We start from the raw sequence: 22,341 nt of genomic DNA, 5'->3' as shown, positions 1-22,341 counted from the left end.
TTCTCCCAGCTAAGTGTGGATATGACTGCAGGAATTTATGAGTGATGCAAGGTTCTGTGCTCTTGGCCTCAACATTCCCATCTGCAATATGGGAATAATAAAGCAAATCTATCTTAGGATAATGCATGCGAAGTGCTCCAAACTAAAGTGTGAAGTATTATTATTATTATTAAAACAAAAAATTCCTTCCAGTAGCACCTTAAAGACCAACTAAGTTAGCTCTAGGTATGAGCTTTCGTGTGCATGCACACTTCTTCAGATACGTATCTGAAGAAGTGTGCATGCACACGAAAGCTCATACCTAGAACTAACTTAGTTGGTCTCTAAGGTGCTACTGGAAGGAATTTTTTGTTTTGACTATGACAGACCAACACGGCTACCTATCTGTAACTGGAATTATGATGATGATGATGATGATGATGATGATGTCTACACCTTGGGTGGGTAAACCAGGAATTTAAAAAAGTGCAAATGTTTTTGTAGGTAACTAGGTAATGTTCCATAAACTTTTCAGTCCCTTTTTATTCACTGAGGGAATTATGGGTGTGCTCTGATCTCTCCTACCACTAAAACCAATTGGACTTAAAATTATTTTAAACTGGCTGGACGGTTTGTTGCAGGGTAATTAATCCTTGTGGTTTCCCATGTAGGCTTCACTGGGACTTGGGAAAACTCAGAATAATTAGGCTCCAGTTTCCTAGACATATCCACAAAGTCTATTGAATAAATGAGCATTTGGCACTGCGAATTCTATATTATGGGAACCGATTAAACAAATTCATCCACAGTAGTCCCACTGTGGAATTTAACACCGCCACTGCCATTAGAGATAGGATGCTGAAGTGTCATGGAACTGCAACCCACAGAGGTTCCTGGGTACGATTGGCTCATATTTCTCCGAGATTTGGAGGGTCCAGCAGACAGGTTTTCTCAGCTCGGACTGTCCACTGATACTGGGCGAGAGATACCTTGAAGCACCTACTTCAGCTCATTTGCCCAATTCACCTGCAAGTGTTTGCTCCCTGCACACCCTGTTTACAGTGCACCAAGAGCTTAATTTAAGTGTGACTCTCTAGGCCACAGGACTGGAATTTGAGCTTTGTGCCACAAATTATTAGCAGGATGTGTGAAATGATAATAATGATTTTTAAAAGTTGGAGTTGTGGGCCTTTTGCAGAAAAATCTAGGGCTCAAAGATACCACTGGCTGTGTTCACACAAGCCAGGATGGCTAAGAAAGCCTTAAGCAGTGCCAAATTTAGGACAGTGTAGCAATTCCCTTGGGACGCGGGTGGCGCTGTGGGTTAAACCACAGAGCCTAGGACTTGCCGATCAGAAGGTTGGGGGTTCTAATCCCCGCGACGGGGTGAGCTCCCATTGCTCGGTCCCTGCTCCTCCCAACCTAGCAGTTCGAAAGCACGTCAAAGTGCAAGTAGATAAATAGGTACCACTCCGGCGGGAAGGTAAACGGCGTTTCCATGCGCTGCTCTGGTTCGCTAGAAGCGGCTTAGTCATGCTGGTCACATGACCCGGAAGCTGTACGCCAGCTCCCTCGGCCAATAAAGCAAGATGAAAGCCACAACCCCAGAGTCGGCCACGACTGGACCTAATGGTCGGGGTCCCTTTACCTTTACCTCTAGCAATTCCCTCACACAGGGTGCCAAGCCAGGGGGCGCAAAATTGAGAAGATCCGTAATCGAAAAGATCCATTTTGGGGTGCCAAATTTTGAACTCTATTATGAAAGGTTGCCAAAGTCTGCCCCTATCTCTACTGCTGGCTTACAAATCCTGGTTTGTTAGCAAGAAATAAGCCGCACAATCCAGGGTTTGGACATCAACTGTCTTATTTCTAGCACTTGCTAGCAGGAAGGCAGTGTGTAGCCGTGTGTAGCAGCATGCTGCTCATTAACAACAAGCCAACAACTCCAAGGTTGTTGTCATGCAAATTCTATCAGTGTATGCCATCTGGGATTCAGCAATCTCTTTTTGCATATTGCAGCCATTTAAACTCAAGTCTCTTGGATCTCAGCCCTATGAGCTCAATCAGTTGGACAAAAGAAAGTGGCCTGCCATGGGCGACGTGGTGGTGCAAATTGCTATTGCACCCATTTTATAGAGGGGACATTGAGGCATGGGAAACTCTTGATTCTCACTCGTGCTCATAAAGCCTGTTTTAGGAGAGCTCGAGAGGGCAGTCTAGACGCCCTGACTCCTAGTGCTTTGTGCTATTTGCCTGGCAAATAGTTATTGAAAGTCGCATTTACGTGCATGCTGAACGGGCTTCCTAAATGTTAAGTGTGGTAATTTATGCTTTCACAAAGCTTATGGAGCCAAGAGATCAGTTAAGTGAGTTGCTTTGGGAAATGTAGGTAGGGCAGTGCCAAAGGTGGAAATTAAAAATAAGGTGTCCTCATGTGTCATTCAGTTTCTGGGCACAACTCAAGGTTCTGTTTCTGCCATTTAAAACATAACACCACAATCCTATTCAAAAGTAAGTCCCATTGAGTTCCATGGGGCTTATGCCCAGAAAATCAGCTGGTATAGAATTGTGCCCTAAATCTCTTAAATCCCACATGTCTTTGGGAAAGCTTTTGGGAGCAGTGGTTCCATTTGTCTCATATACCAGAAGTTAGATTGATAGTTAAATGCAGCAGGGCCTTCTCTGCAGTAGCCACCTCTGGAACTCCCTGCCTAGGAAGGTTTACCAGGCACAGTCTTTTTCTAACTCTGATCAACTGGTCAAGATTTTTTATGTTAAATGGAAAGTCCAGTTCATGTCTTGTGCGCAGAAAATCCCAGGTTCAGTCCCAAACATCTTGGAACGGTCCTGTCTGAATCCCTACAGAGCCGCTGCCAGTTTGTGTTCGATGGACCAGTGGTCTGACTCAGTGTAAGGAAGTTGTCTATATTCCGTCAGCCATTTTTAGCGGCTTTGTCCTTAGCAGCTTTTATGGATTAAACTGTATCCGGCAGAAAGGGTGGGATACAAACTAAACCAGCAATGAAACTGCAACTGGCTAGGCAAGTTGGGTCATCTGGTGCCACTTAGCAGCAGCTGATGTGTAGAACCTCCATGTTCACAAGCAGCGAACCTTAGAATGTCTGACATCCAGCACAAGCAATGAGAAAGGGCTGTTGCCCTCATGCCCTGCTTGTAGGCTCCCTAGAGACTTCTTGATGGCCACTACAAGAAACAGGATGTTGATGGGTCCTTGTCTGATCCAGCAGAATTCTCCTGTAAGGTTATTTCAGATCTCCTTATTTCATAATTTCCTTGAGTATATAATGGATGCCTTTCATTTCAGAACCGCCCCCAGCTCCATGCTGCTGTAAAATTTCAGCTTATTTTCCCCCTGAATGCATTGACATCACAGTTCTAAGTCCAAGCCATATCCCGCAATGCAGCTCTTCCTTCTTTTTTCCCTTTAGTTTTCGTTTATTTCTTATATTTACATTTCCTTCAAGGAACTCAAGGCGTTCTACGTGCTGCTCCTCCCATTTTACCTACATGGCCAAGTGGTGATTTGAACTTGGGTCTTCTCAGTCCAAGCCCAATGTTCTAGCTGCTTGCCTTGAATGCTTTCGTGCTATAAATAAATGCATTCATGAAATCATGCAAGGAAGTAAACAAGTCAGACACGCCCAGGCAGCAGGGAGATTGTGCATAAGTCATTGTGATTGTTTAGCAATGCACAAAGAAGTTCCATTGGTAGGTCTGGTGAAATGCAAGATGTTCTCAAGGTGCCACCACTCCGTGTTAGAGGCCATCCTTTATGGGCAGAAGGTCCCACGTCCTTCTCTAGGCAAAAAGGTGTCAGGTGATGTGAAAGACCTCCACCTATGCTTTGGAGAAACTTCCAAGTAGAAGTAAGTGATACTGGACTGGCTGGATTAATAGTTTGAGCTATATTATAACCATTTGCTCCTAGGAGTGCAGCAAAGGTGGAGAACATGTGCCCTCCAGGTTTTGAAGGACCGCAGCTCCCACAAGCCCCACCCATCCTGCCCAATGGTCAGGGATGGCCAAAGTTGTAGTCTAGGAACATCTGCTGGGCCACAGCTTCCCCACCCCCTGGAATACAGGATCAAACAAAGGCTGATGGGTCTCACCCATCTCATGGATAATTCGATTGTAAACATGAGTAGTTTGAACTTTTTTCAGTTGTCAGTGAAACGGATTGAAATGTAAGTTTGCCAATGCTTTGGTCTGGAAGGGCTTCAATTCCTTTAGCTGCCGCTTGACCCGCAGAGGAGTAGCTTCTGCAGGAAGAATTCTACCTGCTGAATATTTCTCCGCACAATAGCTGGTAAGAGAACGGAAGCTATTTTGGCAGGTCAGAACTGGGTGTGAACTCTTTCAGAGCTCGATTCAAGGTGCTGCTTTTAACTCCCCATCTCAGAAGGCTTTGTTGAAGGTTCCTCAAGAACAGGAGGTCTGTGTGGCGAGTGTCCAAAACACTCCTTTTTTCATTTGTGACAACAAAATGCTAGAATGCTGACCCTTCTTCAGGCTACATTGCTGAATTTTAGGTTGCTTCTTAAAACATTAGTATTTCCCAAAGACCTTTGGCAGTTTGGGTACCAAATAGTATGGGAAACAGCCCTACTAGAAAAATTAACCAATAAACTGAAACTGACACAGGGACAAATAGAAGAATAGACACCTTCACCCCAGTATGGCTCCCTTTTATCACATACACAGCCCAACAAGACAACAGCAACAATCCACCAACAGCATACACATCAATATAGCTAACCTGATCCAAAACACCCACCCACCCCGCTCACACATGAAAACAAAGACCACCACAGCCAACCATAAATGAATAACCACACCCTGGGCCAACCCCAACCTCTCTCACCACCAAAGGAACACAAGTGAACAGCAAAGAACCTGCACAAGCAATGCTGACACCAAACCCTACATATAGTAAATAGAATAGAAACATTGCCACCCGACCCCACCCCCACCCATCTTCTCCCCCCCTCCACCTCCTTCCCCCTTTTCTTCCTAATGTCTCAACAAATGAAACTGATTTGTAAAAATGTTACATGGGGGGAGGGAAATATGAGAGACATTGTAAACACTCTTAACACCACACTGGCTCTCTCTTCTCCCCAACCCAGCGCTCGTCCAAAGATCAAGCAATCTGATGGAGGGTTTGTTTAAAATTCATAAAACTTACAAAGCACAGTCAAAGAACCCGTCTGAATTACAAACTTCATCCAATAAAACCAAGAGCTTGATTTGTAAAGAAGGGGGCTACCAGTCCCTGGGAATCACGAAGCATGAACTCTTTGCCACTGAATTCTTTACAGGTGGCATCTAACACCTGTTAAGCTAGCTAAAATGTTCAGATCTAGAACAAACATTTGCTGGAAATGCAGGGAGGCTGAAGGTACATGGATCCACATGTGGTGGAACTGTAAAAAGATCAGACAATTTTGGGAAATGGTTTATAACGAGCTTAAGAAAATGTTCAAATGCTCCTTCCCTAAAAAACCTGAAGCCTTCCTGCTAGGAATTATAGGAAATGAAATCCCCATAGGATATCCCCATAGGATAATGGTACAAAACAAAATTTATAGTAAGTCAAAAAATATGGAGAAAGTAAAGTTTAAGCACGTGTTTAAGGAATTTAAATTGGGAATGCAAAGGGAAGATCGGAGGTCTTGAAAAATTTAATAACAAATGGATGTGCAAAGCAAGCATTAGTTAAAGAATGAATAATTGTTTATTTTTTTCTCATTTTGCCTATAATATCTATTGTATACTTCTGTTATAAAGATTTCAATCAATAAAGCACTCAAAAGCATGCAGGCTATGTGCTCAATAGCTGAACCCATTCAGAACTCTGGCAGGATTAGTGCCTTGGACTTGTCAAAATGTTCACCGCACAGTGCTTCCTTTAGTGGAAAAGCAGCACACAGACCTGAAAACTAACTTTGTAATTCATCAATCAGTTACAACTTTGAGGCTGAGACTTTAGCAGAAGGTAAGCCAGGCCTTGAGGGTAACAGCAGATCTCCTGTTTCAAGTTGTGCTAGAGTCTGGGATCTAGCCCCTTGGAGATATATTGGGGGGGGGGGATTGTGCATCTTTCCCAAGGTGACCACAATCTTTCCGACCTACTTCCTCATTACTGCATCAGAATATATTGAACAGTTTGCAACTCACTCTTTTTCATCAGTATGATGGCTCAATGACCTAGATAAGAGAACAGAGTTACTTTCGCCTCTCTTTATCTGATACAGACATCCGGCTTAGTTCAGACACACCTGTTTCCATATGCCTTACATGTTTTTATATATATTTTTAATGCTGAAAGCTTTCCAAAGTATTAACAGATTAAAAACATTTTCAGCGCAGTTCTCGGTTTTTTAAAAAACAGAAACAGTTTGTACGGCACTGCCTTCTATATCAGCATTCGTATATAGTATTCAGCTGGAAAATGGTGGTGGTTAATATGGAGCCAGACAATCTTTTGTCCCTGATCTGCTGTCCGCAGAAATAATAACAATCAAGGCTTCTGGTTCATGCAAATCCGTATTTCCAGACTGCACTTCCCAAGGGGGTTTCTGGAAATCTTGTTCCACAACTGCCTTTGAAGAGTTAATGGCAAGTGATAAACTCAGGTTAATTTGCAATGCAATTCAACATTTGGCAGACAGTTGGAGACAGGGAACTGTTAAACTAATTGTCTTACTAACGGCACCAGGGTGTGACAGCAAAGGCATACAAACACACACATGCCAAAAATATAATCCCAAACTCTTTTCACTCCAGACATCATTAAGCTGCTGTAAGATTATTCTGCTTTCCTCTGCTTGCGCTGTTAAACCTGCAGTCCTCTGCACACTTACTTGGGAGTAAAAGGGACCCCTAGCTGTTAGGTCCAGCAACTCTGGGGTTGCGGCACTCATCTTGCTCTATAGGCCAAGGGAGCCAGTGTACAGCTTCTGGGTCATGGGGCCAGCATGACTAAGCCGCTTCTGGCGAACCAGAGCAGCACACGGAAACGCCGTTTACCTTCCCGCCAGAGTGGTACCTATTTATCTACTTGCACTGGCGTGCTTTCGAACTGCTAGGTGGGCAGGAGTAGGGACCAAGCAACGGGAGCTCACCCCATAGCGGGGATTTGAACCGCCAACCTTCCGATTGGCAAGCCCTAGGCTCTGTGGTTTAGACCACAGCGCCACCTGCGTCTCTAAATCATTGCACTTTACTCCTGAAGAAACCTGCATAGGGTTGTGCTGCACAATACCTTTCTTCCCCTCTGCATTTGGAAGCTCTTATCTTATCTAGTGGCTCATGTCATTATGATCTCCAGCTTAAGTGTTCCAGCTACAGTGGTACCTCGGCTTACATAAGCTTCAGGTTACAGACTCTGCTAACCCAGAAATAGTACCTCTAAGAACTTTGCTTCAGGATGAGAACAGAAATCGTGCTCCGGTGGTGTGGCGGCAGCGGGAGGCCCCATTAGCTAAAGTGGTGCTTCAGGTTAAGAACAGTTTCAGGTTAAGAACGGACCTCCGGAACGAATCAACTACGTAACTGAAGGTACCACTGTACTCTGTTCCACTTCTTCTCTTCTCCTAGTTTATCATTTCTCTTCCACCCCCGCCCCCCAGGTGTCTATCAGCATTCCTGGCCACTGTGCTTGCTCAGTTTTCACTGCAGTCTTTCAAATTTATTTATTTGTTTGTTTGTTTGCATTCCTACCAAATGGGAATCCAGCAAACCCGCTGATACTTCTTTCTTGTGCATAGCTGATACCTTTTGGTTCCATTAGGAACAACTAAATCATTAGTATGTATGATTTGCATTCTTCTTTTTTAAGGAAATTTTGGCAGGATAACGGAGATGTGATTTTGTTTAGCTGCATTTATTTCACTGAGGAAGTTAATCTCGTGCTTAACACTCCTCCAGTAATAGTCAGTGGGTCAAGAAAAAGGAGAGGCGTTTCTCTGTTGCTCTGTTGTTTCTGGGTGAATCAGGCCTTTTTATTTTTAAAGACTTACTAGGCTTCCTCCAAGGGAACCTGGGTCTGGGCGCTTACAGCAGAATGAGAATTTAGAAGAATCTGTTGGGTCAGGCCAATGGCCCATCTAGTCCAGCATCCTGTTCTCACAGTGGCCAACCAGATGCCTGTGGGATTTTTTAAAAGATAAACATTTGGTAAAGGGACGCGGGTGGCGCTGTGGGTTAAACCACAGAGCCTAGGACTTGCCAATCGGAAGGTCGGCGGTTCGAATCCCCGTGACGGGGTGAACTCCCGTTGCTCGGTTGCTACTCCTGCCAACCTAGCTGTTCAAAAGCACGTCAAAAGTGCAAGTAGATAAATAGGTACCGCTCCGGCAGGAAGGTAAACGGCGTTTCCATGCGCTGCTCTGGTTCGCCAGAAGCGGCTTAGTCATGCTGACCACATGACCCGGAAGCTGTACGTTGGCTCCCTTGGCCAATAAAGCAAGATGAGCGCCGCAACCCTAGAGTCGGCCACGACTGGACCTAATGGTCAGGGGTCCCTTTACCTTTAAACATTTTGGTGCTGGAGCACATCTTTCTCTGAATGTCCCCGCCCCAATACTCCAGAATTTCAGATCCCAGGCATGCTCAAAGTCTTGTTAAGAAAGCCCTGAACAACTTGGGATCAGGTTACCTGAAAGACTGCTTGCACCTGTACAAGCCTTTATTGTTCAGATCACCTGGACAAATTCTACTTGTGGCACCACACACTACAGAACATCAAGACATCAGTAACTACAGTGGTACCTTGGTTCTCAAACTTAATCCATTCCAAAACCAAAGTGTTCCAAAACTAAGGCGCGCTTTCCCATAGAAAGTAATGCAAAATGGATTAATCCGTTCCAGACTTTTAAAAAACAACCCTTAAAACAGCTATTTAACATGAATTTTACTATCTAATGAGATAAAATGAAAGCAATAAACAATGTACTGCAGTCACACAATCAATCAGTAGCTGAACTGGGTTCCACACAGTCACAAAAACAAAAAGAGCTGCAAAAGCAAAAACGCAAAATAAACAGCAAAAACAGACAGACCCCACCATAACACTCAAAACGGAAGTTTGGCACTCAAAACGGAAGCGAAGCACTCAAAACGGAACATGTTCAGCTTCCAAAAAAGGTTCACAAACCGGAACACTTACTTTCGGGTTTGCAGTGTTTGGGTTCTAAGTTGTTTGAGTACCAAGGCGTTGAGAACCAAGGTACCACTGTATTAGAAATCAAATACAAGGGCAGTGCTAGGAAGTGTCCTCCATGCAGCTATTAAATGTGGTTGCTTCTGCTATTGTCAAACAATTAGAAGCTTGGAATCTTTGCTGATCTCCTGCAAATCACTCAGAGATCTACCTGAGCAGATCCCAGTCTTCCTCCTGCCACCCCTAGTCTAGGGCACACAATTCACCAAATACAGATAGGTAGCCGTGTTGGTCTGCCATGGTCAAAACAAAATAAAAAAATTCCTTCCAGTAGCACCTTAAAGACCAACTGAGTTAGTTCTAGGTATGAGCTTTCGTGTGCATGCACACTTCTTCAGCACAATTCTTCAGGTATCTGAAGAAGTGTGCATGCACACGAAAGCTCATACCTAGAACTAACTCAGTTGGTCTTTAAGGTGCTACTGGAAGGAATTTTTTTATTTTGAATTCACCAAATGTTAAGCACTTTTAAGTCCCATTGACTGTCAGGGAAGAATTCAAATCTCTCTCTTTCTCTCTCCGATATCCCCCTTCTTTCCTTCCTTCCTTCCTTCACTGGCTATGCTCATCAATTTTCTGCAGCTCTCATTTAAATATTAAATAGCCCATTAAATTGCCAGACCTTATGGCTGCACAAATGGAGGCTCACAATGCAGCAGGATGGCATAATATATACCGCCTTCCACACATCACCAAGAGGAGATGCTCTGACAATAAGCCGAAAAGTGCTGGCGGCTGCCCTCATTTTGTATTAAATCCAAAAGGTACATCGGATACTTTGAATGCTGATGTTGCTAACAGTGCCTGACCTTACCTTTTAAGTGGGGATATCCTGTTTTTTCTTATTATGCAGCGTGACTGGACACCACCAAAAATGGGAAGAGGAAAAAGCCCTTTATTGCTTTAGCTCCTTGGGCTCTTTCCCCCTACAAAGCCATTTCGCTGGTGCCTCCATCCATCCCCCAGAGGACACATAATTGTCCTCCGGCAGACCAGACAGAGTCAGGAAGAAGCACAGGCTCATCAACGGTTATTCATGGAGAAAACTTGGTTTTAGGTGGAACCAAGTTGTTCTGCATACCTTTTGTTCTCTTCAACACTGGGGCATGCTCAACATTTTCTGGGCTTAACCTAACTTAATGTTTTCATTTCATTTCTCCTCTGGCAATCTGCACACAATTTTTGCTTAATGGTTGCCATCAATTTGATTTTAATTAATTTTTATAATGAAATGTTTTTAGAATGTTGGATTATTTGATTGTTGTTAGCCGCCCTGAGCCCGGCTTTGGCTGGGGAGGGCGGGATATAAATAAAATTTATTATTATTATTTATTATTATTTATGGCCAACCTCCTCCAAATGGGCTCAAAATGCAAAGGCTTTTATAAAATCAGAGGCCATGCCTAGCTGGCAGCAACCTTTTAACTTGCAAACCAGGACAGTTTTCTCCCTAACTCCAGATTTATGGGAGTTGGTTGTTGCGTTGGGGGCAAAGCAGTCTTTATCTGCCTAAAAACATTTGCTTATTTAACTGTGTTACTTTTATTGTTGTTAGCCGCTCTTAGCCCGGCTTTGGCTGGGGAGGGCGGGATATAGATACATTATTATTATTATTACTACTATTACTACTATTATTAATATTTATTAATCCCTCATCAGTTCCTGGGCTGAGTTGTGGTAAATTCAGGGTGACCACTGGTCCTACTTTGGAACTCTTGTTTGAAGAGCTGCCTCTTTTTTGGAATTAATTGAAGTTTTTACAGTACAATAAAGGAAACAAACCAATCTACAAGAAATAAAGAAAAGAAACTAAAGAAAGAAGGAACAGAAAAAGAAACTCTTAATCCGAGACCTGGGAGAAGAGTCGATGGAAGAGGACTGGAAGAAATTTAAAGACTACCTGCAGAAACATTGTAAAATGTTTGAATGTTAAAATGATGTTGGATTTAAAGAGAATATGGCATCAGTGATCTAGTTAAAAGGAGTATGCAAAAATTCTTAAAAGAAAAAGGGGGTAAAGATCAGAGTAATATTATGTCAAATTTAAACAAAATGGCACAAGGGCTTAAGTTATAAAGAATAGCTAAAATTTGATGATGAAAAGAGAAGAAAAATTGGAGACATTATAGGTTGAAATATATAATTATAAATGAGGTCTGAAAGAGGGCTAGAATTTGCTGAACTTGATTGTGTAAAGGGGAACACAAAAAAGGGAGATGTGAGGAAGTCAAGAAAGAAGGATATATAGACAATAAGTTAAAAAATGGATCTTTTCTTGTTTATGTTTTTATTGTCTTTTTATGCTTTTTTGTGATGTGTTTTTTCTTTTTGCTGTATCTTTTCTTTTGTTCTATGTTTGTTCTATTACATAAAATCTTAATAAATATCTTTTAAAAAAAGAAAGAAAGAAAGAAACTCTTAAGATCCTTCCTCATCACTGTATCCTAACTTTCATCCCCTACAGAGGAAAGTGTGCCCACCCTAGAGCTCCTTGGTATAAGTCTGAATGGAGAGCGGGATCATAGAATCATAGAACGACAGAGTTAGAAGGGACCCTGAGGATCATCTAGTCCAACCTCATGCAGTGCAGGAATATGCAGCTGTCTCTTAATGGGGGTTTCAAGTTGCTCACAGTTTGATACACCTGGATAGCAGACGGACTGCCCACTCTCAGCCCACCATGGAGAGGCATGTGCTCCTTCGTGTCTGCATGCTCTGGAAATACTGATAGATCCAACATAGTCATTGGAGGGTCCCCAGTAGCACACAGCACTTCCCACCCACTTCAGAGTGGTGTGGCAGCTGCAGCTTCCAGACAGACGAAGATTGGCCGCAGTCATCCATGCCTCGTAACCCCTAGACTGGACTGCTGCAATTCACTGTGCATGGGGCTGCCCTCGGAGACTTCTCCAAAATGTATAATTTTGTACAATGCAGCTCCTAGGTTACTAACTGGGAGTGCCTACAGCAGGAACAGGGAATCTGTGGCTCTCCAGATATACATGGACTCCAGTCCCAGCACTGCTGCCTGGGACTGACCAGTGTTGGAGTCTAAGAATACAGTGGTACCTTGGTTCTCGAACTTAATCCGTTCCGGAAGTCCACTTGACTCCCAAAACGTTCAAAAACCAACGCGCAGCTTCCGATTGGCTGCAGGAGTTTCCTACACTCAAGTGGAAGGTGCGTCGGACGTTCAGCTTCCGAAAAACGTTCGAAACCTGGAACACTTCTGGGTTTTTGGCGTTCAGGAGCCGATTTGCTCGTCAACTAAGCCGTTTGAGAACCAAGGTTCCACTGTGTTTGTAGGGCCACAGGGCTCTAGATACCAAGGTATTAAACCATGGGTAGGCAAACTAAGGCCCGGGGGCCAAATCTGGCCCAATTGCCTTCTAAATCCAGCCTGCGGATGGTCCGGGATTCAGCGTGTTTTTACATGAGTAGAATGTGTGCTTTTATTTAAAATGCATCTCTGGGTTATTTGTGGGGCATAGGAATTCGTTCATTTCCCCCCCCAAAAAAAATAGTCTGGCCCCCCACAAGGTCTGAGGGACAGTGGACCGGCCCCCTGCTGAAAAACTTTGCTGACCCCTGAAAATCTTCATCCCACCAGCATCTGAGCTCAGGACAGTGGCAAATGGAGTGTTGTGGTGCAAGCCTTGCATTTGCACTGCCTTCCCCAAAGAAACTTGCCCAGCCCCTGCTTTGATATCCTGTTGCACCTATTTAATTGCTCGGCTGTGGCAATTCAGCACGCCAAATAGTTATTTTAATTGCTTGCTTTTTGGTTCGGGCTGGTTTTTATTGCCAGCTGCTGCTGCTGTTGCCCCTGTGTTTTATGGTTTAATCTTTCTTCATTGTATAGTTGTTGTTTTTAAATTCTCTGAATTATATGCCAGCCACCTTGGGAGTTTAGAGTGATGCTTATAAATTGTCTGGTCAAATAAATAAATCACATCCATCCAGTAAAAAACAGAAAATACCAGGCAGAAAGGAACAGCTGCCGCCATCAGCAGCAGTGGGACAATGGAAGAGGATAATGGGGGAAATGGAGAATCCTGTCACTGTTTTCTCACACTTTTATCACCTACCCAGCATTTTGCAAGGAGACCAAGTACAAAACAAAACAAAAGAACCAGGAAGTTGCCAGTGGTGCAAGGAGAGACAGAGAGAAAAGCAGCAAAAAGAGAAGACACCTGCCCAGGCTTGGGGCAGATCCCTGGAGATTTAGCAGAGCAAAAGAGGACAATTTGGCTGTCATTGTGTAATGAACCAGGAGCCAGGGAGATTGTCTGAAGATGGAGTGATGAGATTACCTACCAACAGAAGGGCCTGCAGTGGAGACTTTGCAGGCAAGGCAGCTCTCCCAGTGGGTTTATATACGGCCTACAGTTTTGAAAGCAAGAGATCCTTGGCAGAGATTTTCAGCAGGGAGTGGTGCAAACAGACCTTGGCCTCGCTGTGGGAGGCGGTGATCTGCGGACGAAGGCAGCATAGGAGAGTAGGCTGGGTCATGTTTGGAGGAGATGCAAATGAGATGGACCCCCGTTCCATTTGAGAGGGGAATAAGAGTGCAACAGTCAATGTTCAGGCAGAGGCAAGGAAATTTGTGAGTCGAGGACCCTCCACCCGCATAGGATTATAATAAGACACACAGACACGTTATTTTAGGTTAATGGGCAAAATTAGGCCACAAATTTTATTGGGTACAGCATCTGAGTAGTATTGGCTTAGGCACTGGATGAAACAGCAATACAAGACTCCACCCGCTCACCCGGGAGTCATATCAGAGTTAACAACCAATGCGAGGAGGAGCTTGTTGATGCAAATACAACTGGAAGCAACCCCATGATGTCACCGGGGGTCGTGCCATGGCCCTAGCCACTAGCAGGGCACCGGACAGGATCCACGACCACCGGATTCCTTTAACGGAATACCCAAAAGAGGAGGGGTAGATGATGGCGCACACCCAATCCTCCAACACAGCACACATATTCTAATGCCTAACCGCCAATACCAGAAAGTTGTGACGCATTGCTACGAGGCAGGTGAAAAAACCAAGTGGCTGGTGCCAATTTGTCAAATGGATAAAAAAGTCCTACCAGGCCCCTTGGGCAACCAAGGCAACCAACCGAAGTCCATAGCAAGGTCAATATGCAGAAGAAGCTGACCTAAGAGGGAGGGAGGCAGGGAGATCCGAAGAAAGCAGGAGGAAACTGAGAGAAGAGGGCTGCCACGGCTGTTTAAATGCATTTAGCCCCGCCCACCAGCCGGCCCTATTGGTCCGCTGGGAGGCTTGGACGCAGAACCAATCAGGAGACTTTGCCAGCAGTGGCAAGGTGGTGGGTGGAGGAAGATGGCAATGGAAAGGGACGTAGTTCAGGGGGAATAAAGCAACCGTTTTACATGCACAAGGTCCCAGCTTCAATCCCCAGTAGGGCAGGCCTTGTCCACTGCCTGAATCTCTGGAAAACCACTGCCAGTCAGTGCAGACAATACTGGATGGATTTCTGCACAGACTCAGCATAAGGCAGCTTCCTATGTTCCACAGTCGCTGTCACAGCCAGCCCCAGATTTGAAGATGACCTTGGTAAGGCACCTTCTAAGCCTCCAGCTGCCACCCCTTTCCCAGAAAGAAAAAAAAAATGCATCTCCCAATTGTGGGAAATTTCAATGGTGGCTCAGAAACCCGTTTGGCTGGCCCTGGGAGGCCCTGGGGCAGTTGTTGGCACTCTTGAGCTATGTTGGGGCCCAAGGGAGCCTGAACATCAGATAGGCATGCAGCTGCTGAATGGGCCCAGCTGCCCAGCACAGACTGGTGCATTTGCATCAGCCGCTTCCACTCACTCTAGGTGCCTCCACAGCTTCAAGAGAGCTGCCTCCAGTGATTTGTGGCACCCTCTAGGAAAGGCACCAGCTAATGGGCCTCAAGTAAACCACAGCACAGTATCATAGAATTGTAGAGATAGAAGGGACTCCAAGAGTCATCTGTGCCATGCAGAATCACAGCCGAAGAATCCCAGACAGATGGCCATCTAACCTCTGTTCAAAAACGTCCCATGAATGAAAGTCCATCGTCATCATTTTGAATTTGTATATCTCTTTCTATCTTGCAATACTCAAGGCGGTTTACAAGCTGAAGAAACAAGAAATCTGATAACAATCTAATTCAATACAAAAATGTGACAATAAAACATAACTTTAAAATAGGCAACCTACAGCAAAAAAGTAACATTCAACAATCATTAGAATAGTATAAAATAGTAATATCAACATATAAAAGTTAAACAGAAATCCACTCAACATTTACAATAAGTAATATCTAAACTATAATCAATAAAAGGACGCGGGTGGCGCTGTGGGTTAAACCACAGAGCCTAGGACTTGCTGATCAGAAGGTCGGCGGTTCGAATCCCCACGACGGAGTGAGCTCCCGTTGCTCACTCCCTGCTCCTGCCAACCTAGCAGTTCGAAAGCACATCAAAGTCCAAGCAGATAAATAGGTACCGCTCTGGCGGGAAGGTAAACGGCGTTTCCATGCTCTGCTCTGGTTCGCCAGAAGCGGCTTAGTCATGCTGGCCACATGACCCAGAAGCTGTACACCGGCTCCCTCGGCCAATAAAGCAAGATGAGCGCCGCAACCCCAGAGTCGGCCACGACTGGACCTGATGGTCAGGGGTCCCTTTACCTTTACCTTTATAATCAAGAAAACAACGGCAAGCCACAGTACATAAAACAATACAATACACATTGAGCAGCAGAGACTAGAGGGTGGGGCAAGGCAGGTGGAAGGAGGCCTTGCCTGATGGAGGCTCTCCCCTCACAGTTCTTCCTCCAGGAACAGCTCCCTTATGAGGACTCCTAGGGTTGGAGGGTGGGGCAAGGCAGGTGGAAAGAGAGTCCATCTTTTGAGGTAGTCTGTTCCACTGTCAAAACAGCTCTTATCACTAGAAAGTTCTTCCTGATGTTGAGTTGGAATCTCCTTTCTTGTAATTTGAATCCATTGGTTCAGGTCCTGCCCTTTGGAGCAGCAGAAAGCAAGTTTGTTCCATCTGCCATCCTGTGACAGCCTCTCAGATATCTGACGGTGGCTGTCATATCACACCTCAGTCCTCTCTTCTCCGGGCTAAACATACCCAACTCCCTGGATCATTCCTCATGAGCCTTGATTCCAAACCCTCGGTTGCCCTCCTCTGCACATGTTCTAGCTTGTCAAGATCCTCTCAAATTTCGGTGCCCAGAACTGGACACAGGACTCCAGGTGGGCTCTGACATAAACCGCTAATTGCATTTGGCTCCACCTCTAGAGAGGGACGTGGGTGACACTGTGGATTAAACCACAGAGCCTAGGGCATGCCGATCAGAAGGTCACCGGTTTGAATCCCCGCGATCAGGTGAGCTCCTGTTGCTTGGTCCCAGCTCCTGCCCACCTAGCAGTTCGAAAGCACATCAAAGTGCAAGTAGATAAATAGGTACCTCTTCAGCGGGAAGTTAAACAGTTTTGAATCCCCGCGATCGGGTGAGCTCCTGTTGCTCGGTCCCAGCTCCTGCCCACGTAGCAGTTCGAAAGCACATCAAAGTGCAAGTAGATAAATAGGTACCACTCTGGCAGGAAGGTAAACGGCGTTTCCGTGTGCTGTTCTGGTTCACCAGAAGCAGCTTAGTCATGCCGGCCACATGACCCGGAAGCTGTACGCCGGCTCCCTTGGCCAATAAAGCGAGATGAGCGCCACAACCCCAGAGTCGTCCGCGACTGGACCTAATGGTCAGGGGTCCCTTTGCCTTTACTGCTTCTAGATGCCTATTTGCATAAGAAGAGCCTGTTGGATCCTGTTCTCTGGTCCAGAGTCCTGTTCTCACAGTGGCCAACAAGGTGCATGTGGGAAACCTGCAAGCAGAATTCAAGCGCAAAAGCACTCTCCTTTTCTGTGGTTTCCATATTCAGAAGCATTTCTGCCTCCAGCTGCGAAGGCAGAGCATAGCCACTGTGGCTAGCAGCTGAGGATACTTTGCCCTCCATGAATTTGCCTCATCCTCTTCTAAAGCCATCGCAGTTGGTGGCCATGACTGCCTCCTGTGGGATCCGGTTCCACAGTTTAACTCTGTGCGCTGCACGGAGGAGAAGTAATCCTATTTTCTCTGCCGATTCTTGTGCAAAGACGCATTTATTAAATTCTGCTTAGTCAAGTTGTAATTAATCCCCAAGTGTGCTTTCCCCCGTAGGTATGAACCGAAACAATTTGGTTGGCGAATTTTATTAAGCTCACAGCCCCATGAGAAAATATGAAGTACTGTATCTCCATTTTTTTGAATCTTCTGCGGAGCTATTTAACTCAAAAACCACCTTTCATTTTGCTTGCTCCACTTGCCAAATGCTTAGTGCAGAACATTTTCTAGCTAGTCATCTAAAAACCATTGGCTGGGGCCCAGGGTGCGGGTTAGATCTGTATCTGAAAAGCCACGGCTATTAGGTGAATCACAGGCAGTGCTCTTCTTCAGATTTCTCAGCGATCTTCGGAGTCTGTGCAAGAGATGAGAAAACGGGCTAAAACATTTGCTCGGAGCGGGACCCTGCGCCTTTCTCCTGTGCATACCACACACGAGGCCCAAAGAGAATCTAATCTAGGTCGTGGCGGTTCAGCTTTCCTCAGAGGGAGCCAAGCCCCAACACCTAACTCTCCCTGCCCCCCGTGGAATTACCAGCACCCAAAGCGAACGAGGCACCAAGCTGGAACACCTACGCCCAAAGGGACGAGGGAAGGCAGGGTGGCTCTCCGTTAAACAGAATGTGTTGTGCCTGTAATAATACTCAGCTAGTCTCAGGCTCCTCCCCCCCCCCCCCGCCACCATTTTGCTGGCATGAGTCTTAGGCTTTTTGAGGGCAGGAGGTGTTCCTTAGATTTTTAAAGGACTGACTCCTCAACCTCAAGGCTTTCTAAAGGGTGTCCCTGCTACACTCAGGGATAGGGCTGCCGGGTTAGGAACAGACTAGACCCTGGGATTTCGGGGCCCAAACCTGAAGTCTAGAGGTGGGCCCTGGAGACAGAGGTTAATTGGGAGAGAGGAGAAGAGAAGCACAGAACCCTCCTCACCAAATGTCTATACCATATGGGTAGGCAAACTAAGGCCTGGGGGCCGGATCCGGCCCAATCGCCTTCTAAATCCGGCCCGCGGACAGTCCGGGAATCAGCGTGTTTTTACATGAGTAGAATGTGTCCTTTTATTTAAAATGCATCTCTGGGTTATTTGTGGGGCCTGCCTGGTGTTTTTACATGAGTAGAATATGTGCTTTTCTTTAAAAGGTATCTCTGGGTTATTTGTGGGGCATAGGAAATCGTTCATTCCCCCCCAAAAAAAATATAGTCTGGCCCCCCACAAGGTTTGAGGGACAGTGGGCTGGCCCCCTGCTGAAAAAGTTTGCTGACCCCTGGTCTATACTATAATTTGCAGCCAGCTCCTGTTGGGCTGAAGCTCACAGGCAAGTGTGCACAGTCTTCTTAAGTATCTTTCTTTCTTCATTAAAGGCGTTCTCACCCACCTAGAGGTTCCAGTCCCCCAGGGTGCCAGGCAAACCTGGAGACTTCAGGTAAGATCTGGAGGTCTGGCAACCCTACCGAGGGACCACAATTGCAGGTGACCACAAATGTTGAGAAGACAGATGCTGGGAAGACTGAGCTTGACTTACCCAGGAGGCCTGATTTTGTCAAGGCAGGAAAACTGGTTTTGTCTCAGCAGGATTCAGAAGTGGGAGAGAGGTTATTTTCTTAATTAAAAACAAACCTTTGGTATATTCCAAGCAGCAGAGGAACAAGGCTCTCAATGGCAACAGTGGATTTGAACACAGATCTCCCCCAACCATCTGACATCCCAACCTGTACACCACGTAGACTCACTGATAAGTCCTTCAAGGAATCTCGGGTTTCCCTAGAACAAGGGAAGTACAGAACATAGGAAAGTGGAGGAGGGCAGCACTGTACAAAAACAGACAAATGATGGGGAGGATGCTCAATGGTCCCCAACAGCCATTCTGAGTTTCAGCAGAAATGGGAAATGGTGGGGCAGGGAGAGAACTGGCTTGCTTGAGTACCTTATGAGGTATTATGGAGGAAGTCATGGCAAGGTGGAACCCAGAACAGGAGCACCGCAGTTAGGATGCACTGCGACATTTTGTTGCAGGTCTGATATGCACAGTTATAACTCTCCATTCTGGTGTGGAAGAATTGTGGGTTTCAGCTCCCACCAGACCCAGCAGCCAAGGATCATGGGTGTCATGGCGCTGTTAGGCAAGGAATGTCCAGAGAGAGGAATTCACTCTTAATTGTCAAAAGTACACTTCCAAGTTAGGAAAAGGCATGTCTACCAGTCCTACATTCTAGGTGTGCAACCGGTGAGGCAGTTGCAGCAACAGAGAGGGCCCACCTTTGACCTCGGCTTATGTATCTCCACCATCCGGGCTGCGTGCAAGCAAGTGAAGACTATGTCTGCATGTATCCTGCTTCTGCTCCTCCCTCTTCATTCCTCTTCTGGTCCTGGGAGATGTGGAAGCCCTTGACTCCACAGCCTGGCCTACTGTATCTTTCCCTCCTCCTGCACCTGTTCTTCATTCTCCAATCCTGCAGCTTCTTCTGTCTCTAACTCTCGTCTCTTGGCTGTTACAGGCTCCTCCAGATCACAGATCCCTTCTTCCAAGCCAGTTTCTCTAAGTGCTCACTCCTCAGCATCCAGCCACTGCTCCTTAGGGTCCAGCCAGCCTCTGACAATGGGGTTTGGATTCCAGCAACACCTAGAAGACCACAAGTTCTCCATGAAGGATGCAATCTACCAAGGACCTCACCTGTACAAGTGTACCTTTATGCTGTTGCGCATGTTTGCACCATGGGGCTTGTGCACAAGGCGGCTTTGAATGGAGCGTGCCCCAATTTTTCTTCTTAGTTTTCAGAATTCTGGTGCCAACAACGCTTTCTGCTTGTTTTCGCCAGAACCATTGCCAGTTCAGTCAGAAGCACTGATTGCAAAACATGCTTATCTTGAGAAGGCTTCAGGCAGCTGGGGTTGTCTAGGACTCGTCCTCTTTGCCTGCCAAAGAAGTCTCTTCCCACCTCTTCTAGTTTGTGCCGTTTCTCCCACCAAATGACAGTGGCACAGATCTCCCCCAGGCCGCCATTATTTCGTGGGAGATGGATGCAAGCGCATGTGGGGCATTTAGGTTCATGTAGTGGATCAAAATACTCGGTTACCTCTATTGCAAGAAATCCACTTTGGCGGGGAAGGGGGGGGGCATGGAATTTTCCCAGGTAAGAAAATGGCATCAAATGCATTGAAAAGTGTGGGGTGAATTTATTTATTTAACAATGGCCTTTATATCCCACCTTTTTCTCTAAGGAGCTCAAGGTGGCATACATGGTGGAGTCTCCTTCTTTGGAGGTCTTTAAGCAGAGGCTTGACAACAATATGTCAGGAGTGCTCTGATGGTGTTTCCTGCTTGGCAGGGGGTTGGACTCGATGGCCCTTGTGGTCTCTTCCAACTCTATGATTCTATGATTCTATGGTTCTCTTCCTCCCAGCCCCCCCTCACACACAACAACCCTGTGAGGTAGGTTGGGCGGAGAGGCAGTAGCTGGCCTGAGGTCACCCAGCGAGCTTCATGGCTGAGTGGGGATTTGAACCCAGGATTCCCAGACCATGTTCCAGCTCTCTTAACGGTTATACCACACTGGCTCTCTCTTCTCACCCAAGTCTTCCCCAGGTGATGGCAACTTTTAAGCAATTTGCAAGCAAAGCTGGATGAATTCAGTTCGGATGCTCCTTGTTGTATAACCTCCTTGCACAGAAATCAGCTCAATAAAGACTGGCCATTGTCCAATCTGTCTATCCAAATGAGTCAGAAAAATAAGCAGATAAACAAATTTCTCCCTCTTGCCCCACACCCTAGAGCGCCCTAATGCTCTTACCCTCTTGTCAAAATCCCCCGTCTTTTTGTGTTCTTAACTCCTTGCAAGTTTTATTGAGGAACACGTAATTAAGCCACAGATACATTTATTCTGAATACCCTCAAGGCTCTGTTTTAAGGGAAGGAATCAATTACATTCAAAGCAAAAGGTTAAAAGGAAACGGAATGGTAACCGTGGTGGCGGTTCTACTTATTAAAAACTCAACGAGCAGCAAAGAAAAGGAAAACACTTTGAACATACTTTTTTAAAAAAAAGACATACACACACCCCAATTTTCAGCTATAACTGAAAGGAGAAAATGTCTTTAAATGAAGTGGATAAAGGGGAGGAGGTGCCTCAGAGGCCCAGCAAACAGTTTGGGCTTCTAAAAGAAGAACAAGAGAGGAAGAGGAGGGGCAGAAAGGAAAATAAATATGTCAGGAACATTTTAAAAAGAGAAAGGTGGGATTAAAGGGCAGATAATTACCACCTCCTAAAGACATTCAGAAATATGAGCTGCTGACCTCTTGCTGGGAATAAGTGATATCACCAGCCCATAAACAAACGTTTAAATGACCCAGCCCATCCTTAACCACCATTGTCATTAAGCGCTAAGCATTTTGATGACCTGGATCATCACTGCTATTATGCTCTCTCTTGTCTGCACTGGCTTGTGTAGTCTGCAGCTTGGATATCCAAGGCCGCTCCTATGTTGTGCCTCCAAATAAATTTACGGGAGTTGCAAGGAGTTCCCCAGTCCCTCCTGAATAACGCTGCAGTTGTTCCTTGGAAGCTTAGCCTATCTGAGAGAGCATCTTTGGCTTAGCCTGTTTGGCAGAGTATGGGAACACAGGAGCCACAGGTGAGGGCTGAGTGCTAGGTAGGGGTCAAAGAGGGACAAACTAACCCAGAAGGAGCACAATGTGTGTCGTCATCCCCCCAGGCACCACCCCTCCCTCTCCTAACACCCCATGCATCCCTGTTGTTGTTTAGTCGTGTCTAACTCTTCGTGACCCCGTGGACCAGAGCATGCCAGGCACTCCTGTCTTCCACTGCCTCCCGCAGTTTGGTCAAACTCATGCTGGTAGCTTCGAGAACACTGTCCAACCATGTCGTCCTCTGCCATCCCCTTCTCCTTGTGCCCTCCATCTTCCCCAGCATCAGGGTCTTTTCCAGCGAGTCTTCTCTTCT

At 45.8% G+C, this 22,341-nt stretch overlaps 1 long non-coding RNA gene across 1 annotated transcript in view; it reads right to left on the bottom strand.

Annotated features, from left to right (window-relative positions):
• Window positions 1-5,579: 5,579 nt before the first annotated feature.
• Window positions 5,580-22,341, bottom strand: part of LOC309352914 — a 57,917-nt gene continuing 41,155 nt past the window's right edge. Inside the window, exon 3 of the long non-coding RNA XR_014161474.1 lies at window positions 5,580-6,207. This is a non-coding gene — a long non-coding RNA (uncharacterized lncRNA). The remainder of the gene's footprint in view (window positions 6,208-22,341) is intronic.

The sequence above is a fragment of the Podarcis erhardii genome (assembly GCF_964252035.2).
Source record: "Podarcis erhardii genome assembly, chromosome: 11".
Lineage (NCBI taxonomy): Eukaryota > Metazoa > Chordata > Lepidosauria > Squamata > Lacertidae > Podarcis > Podarcis erhardii.
This window is presented reverse-complemented; position numbering and strand designations above follow the sequence as displayed.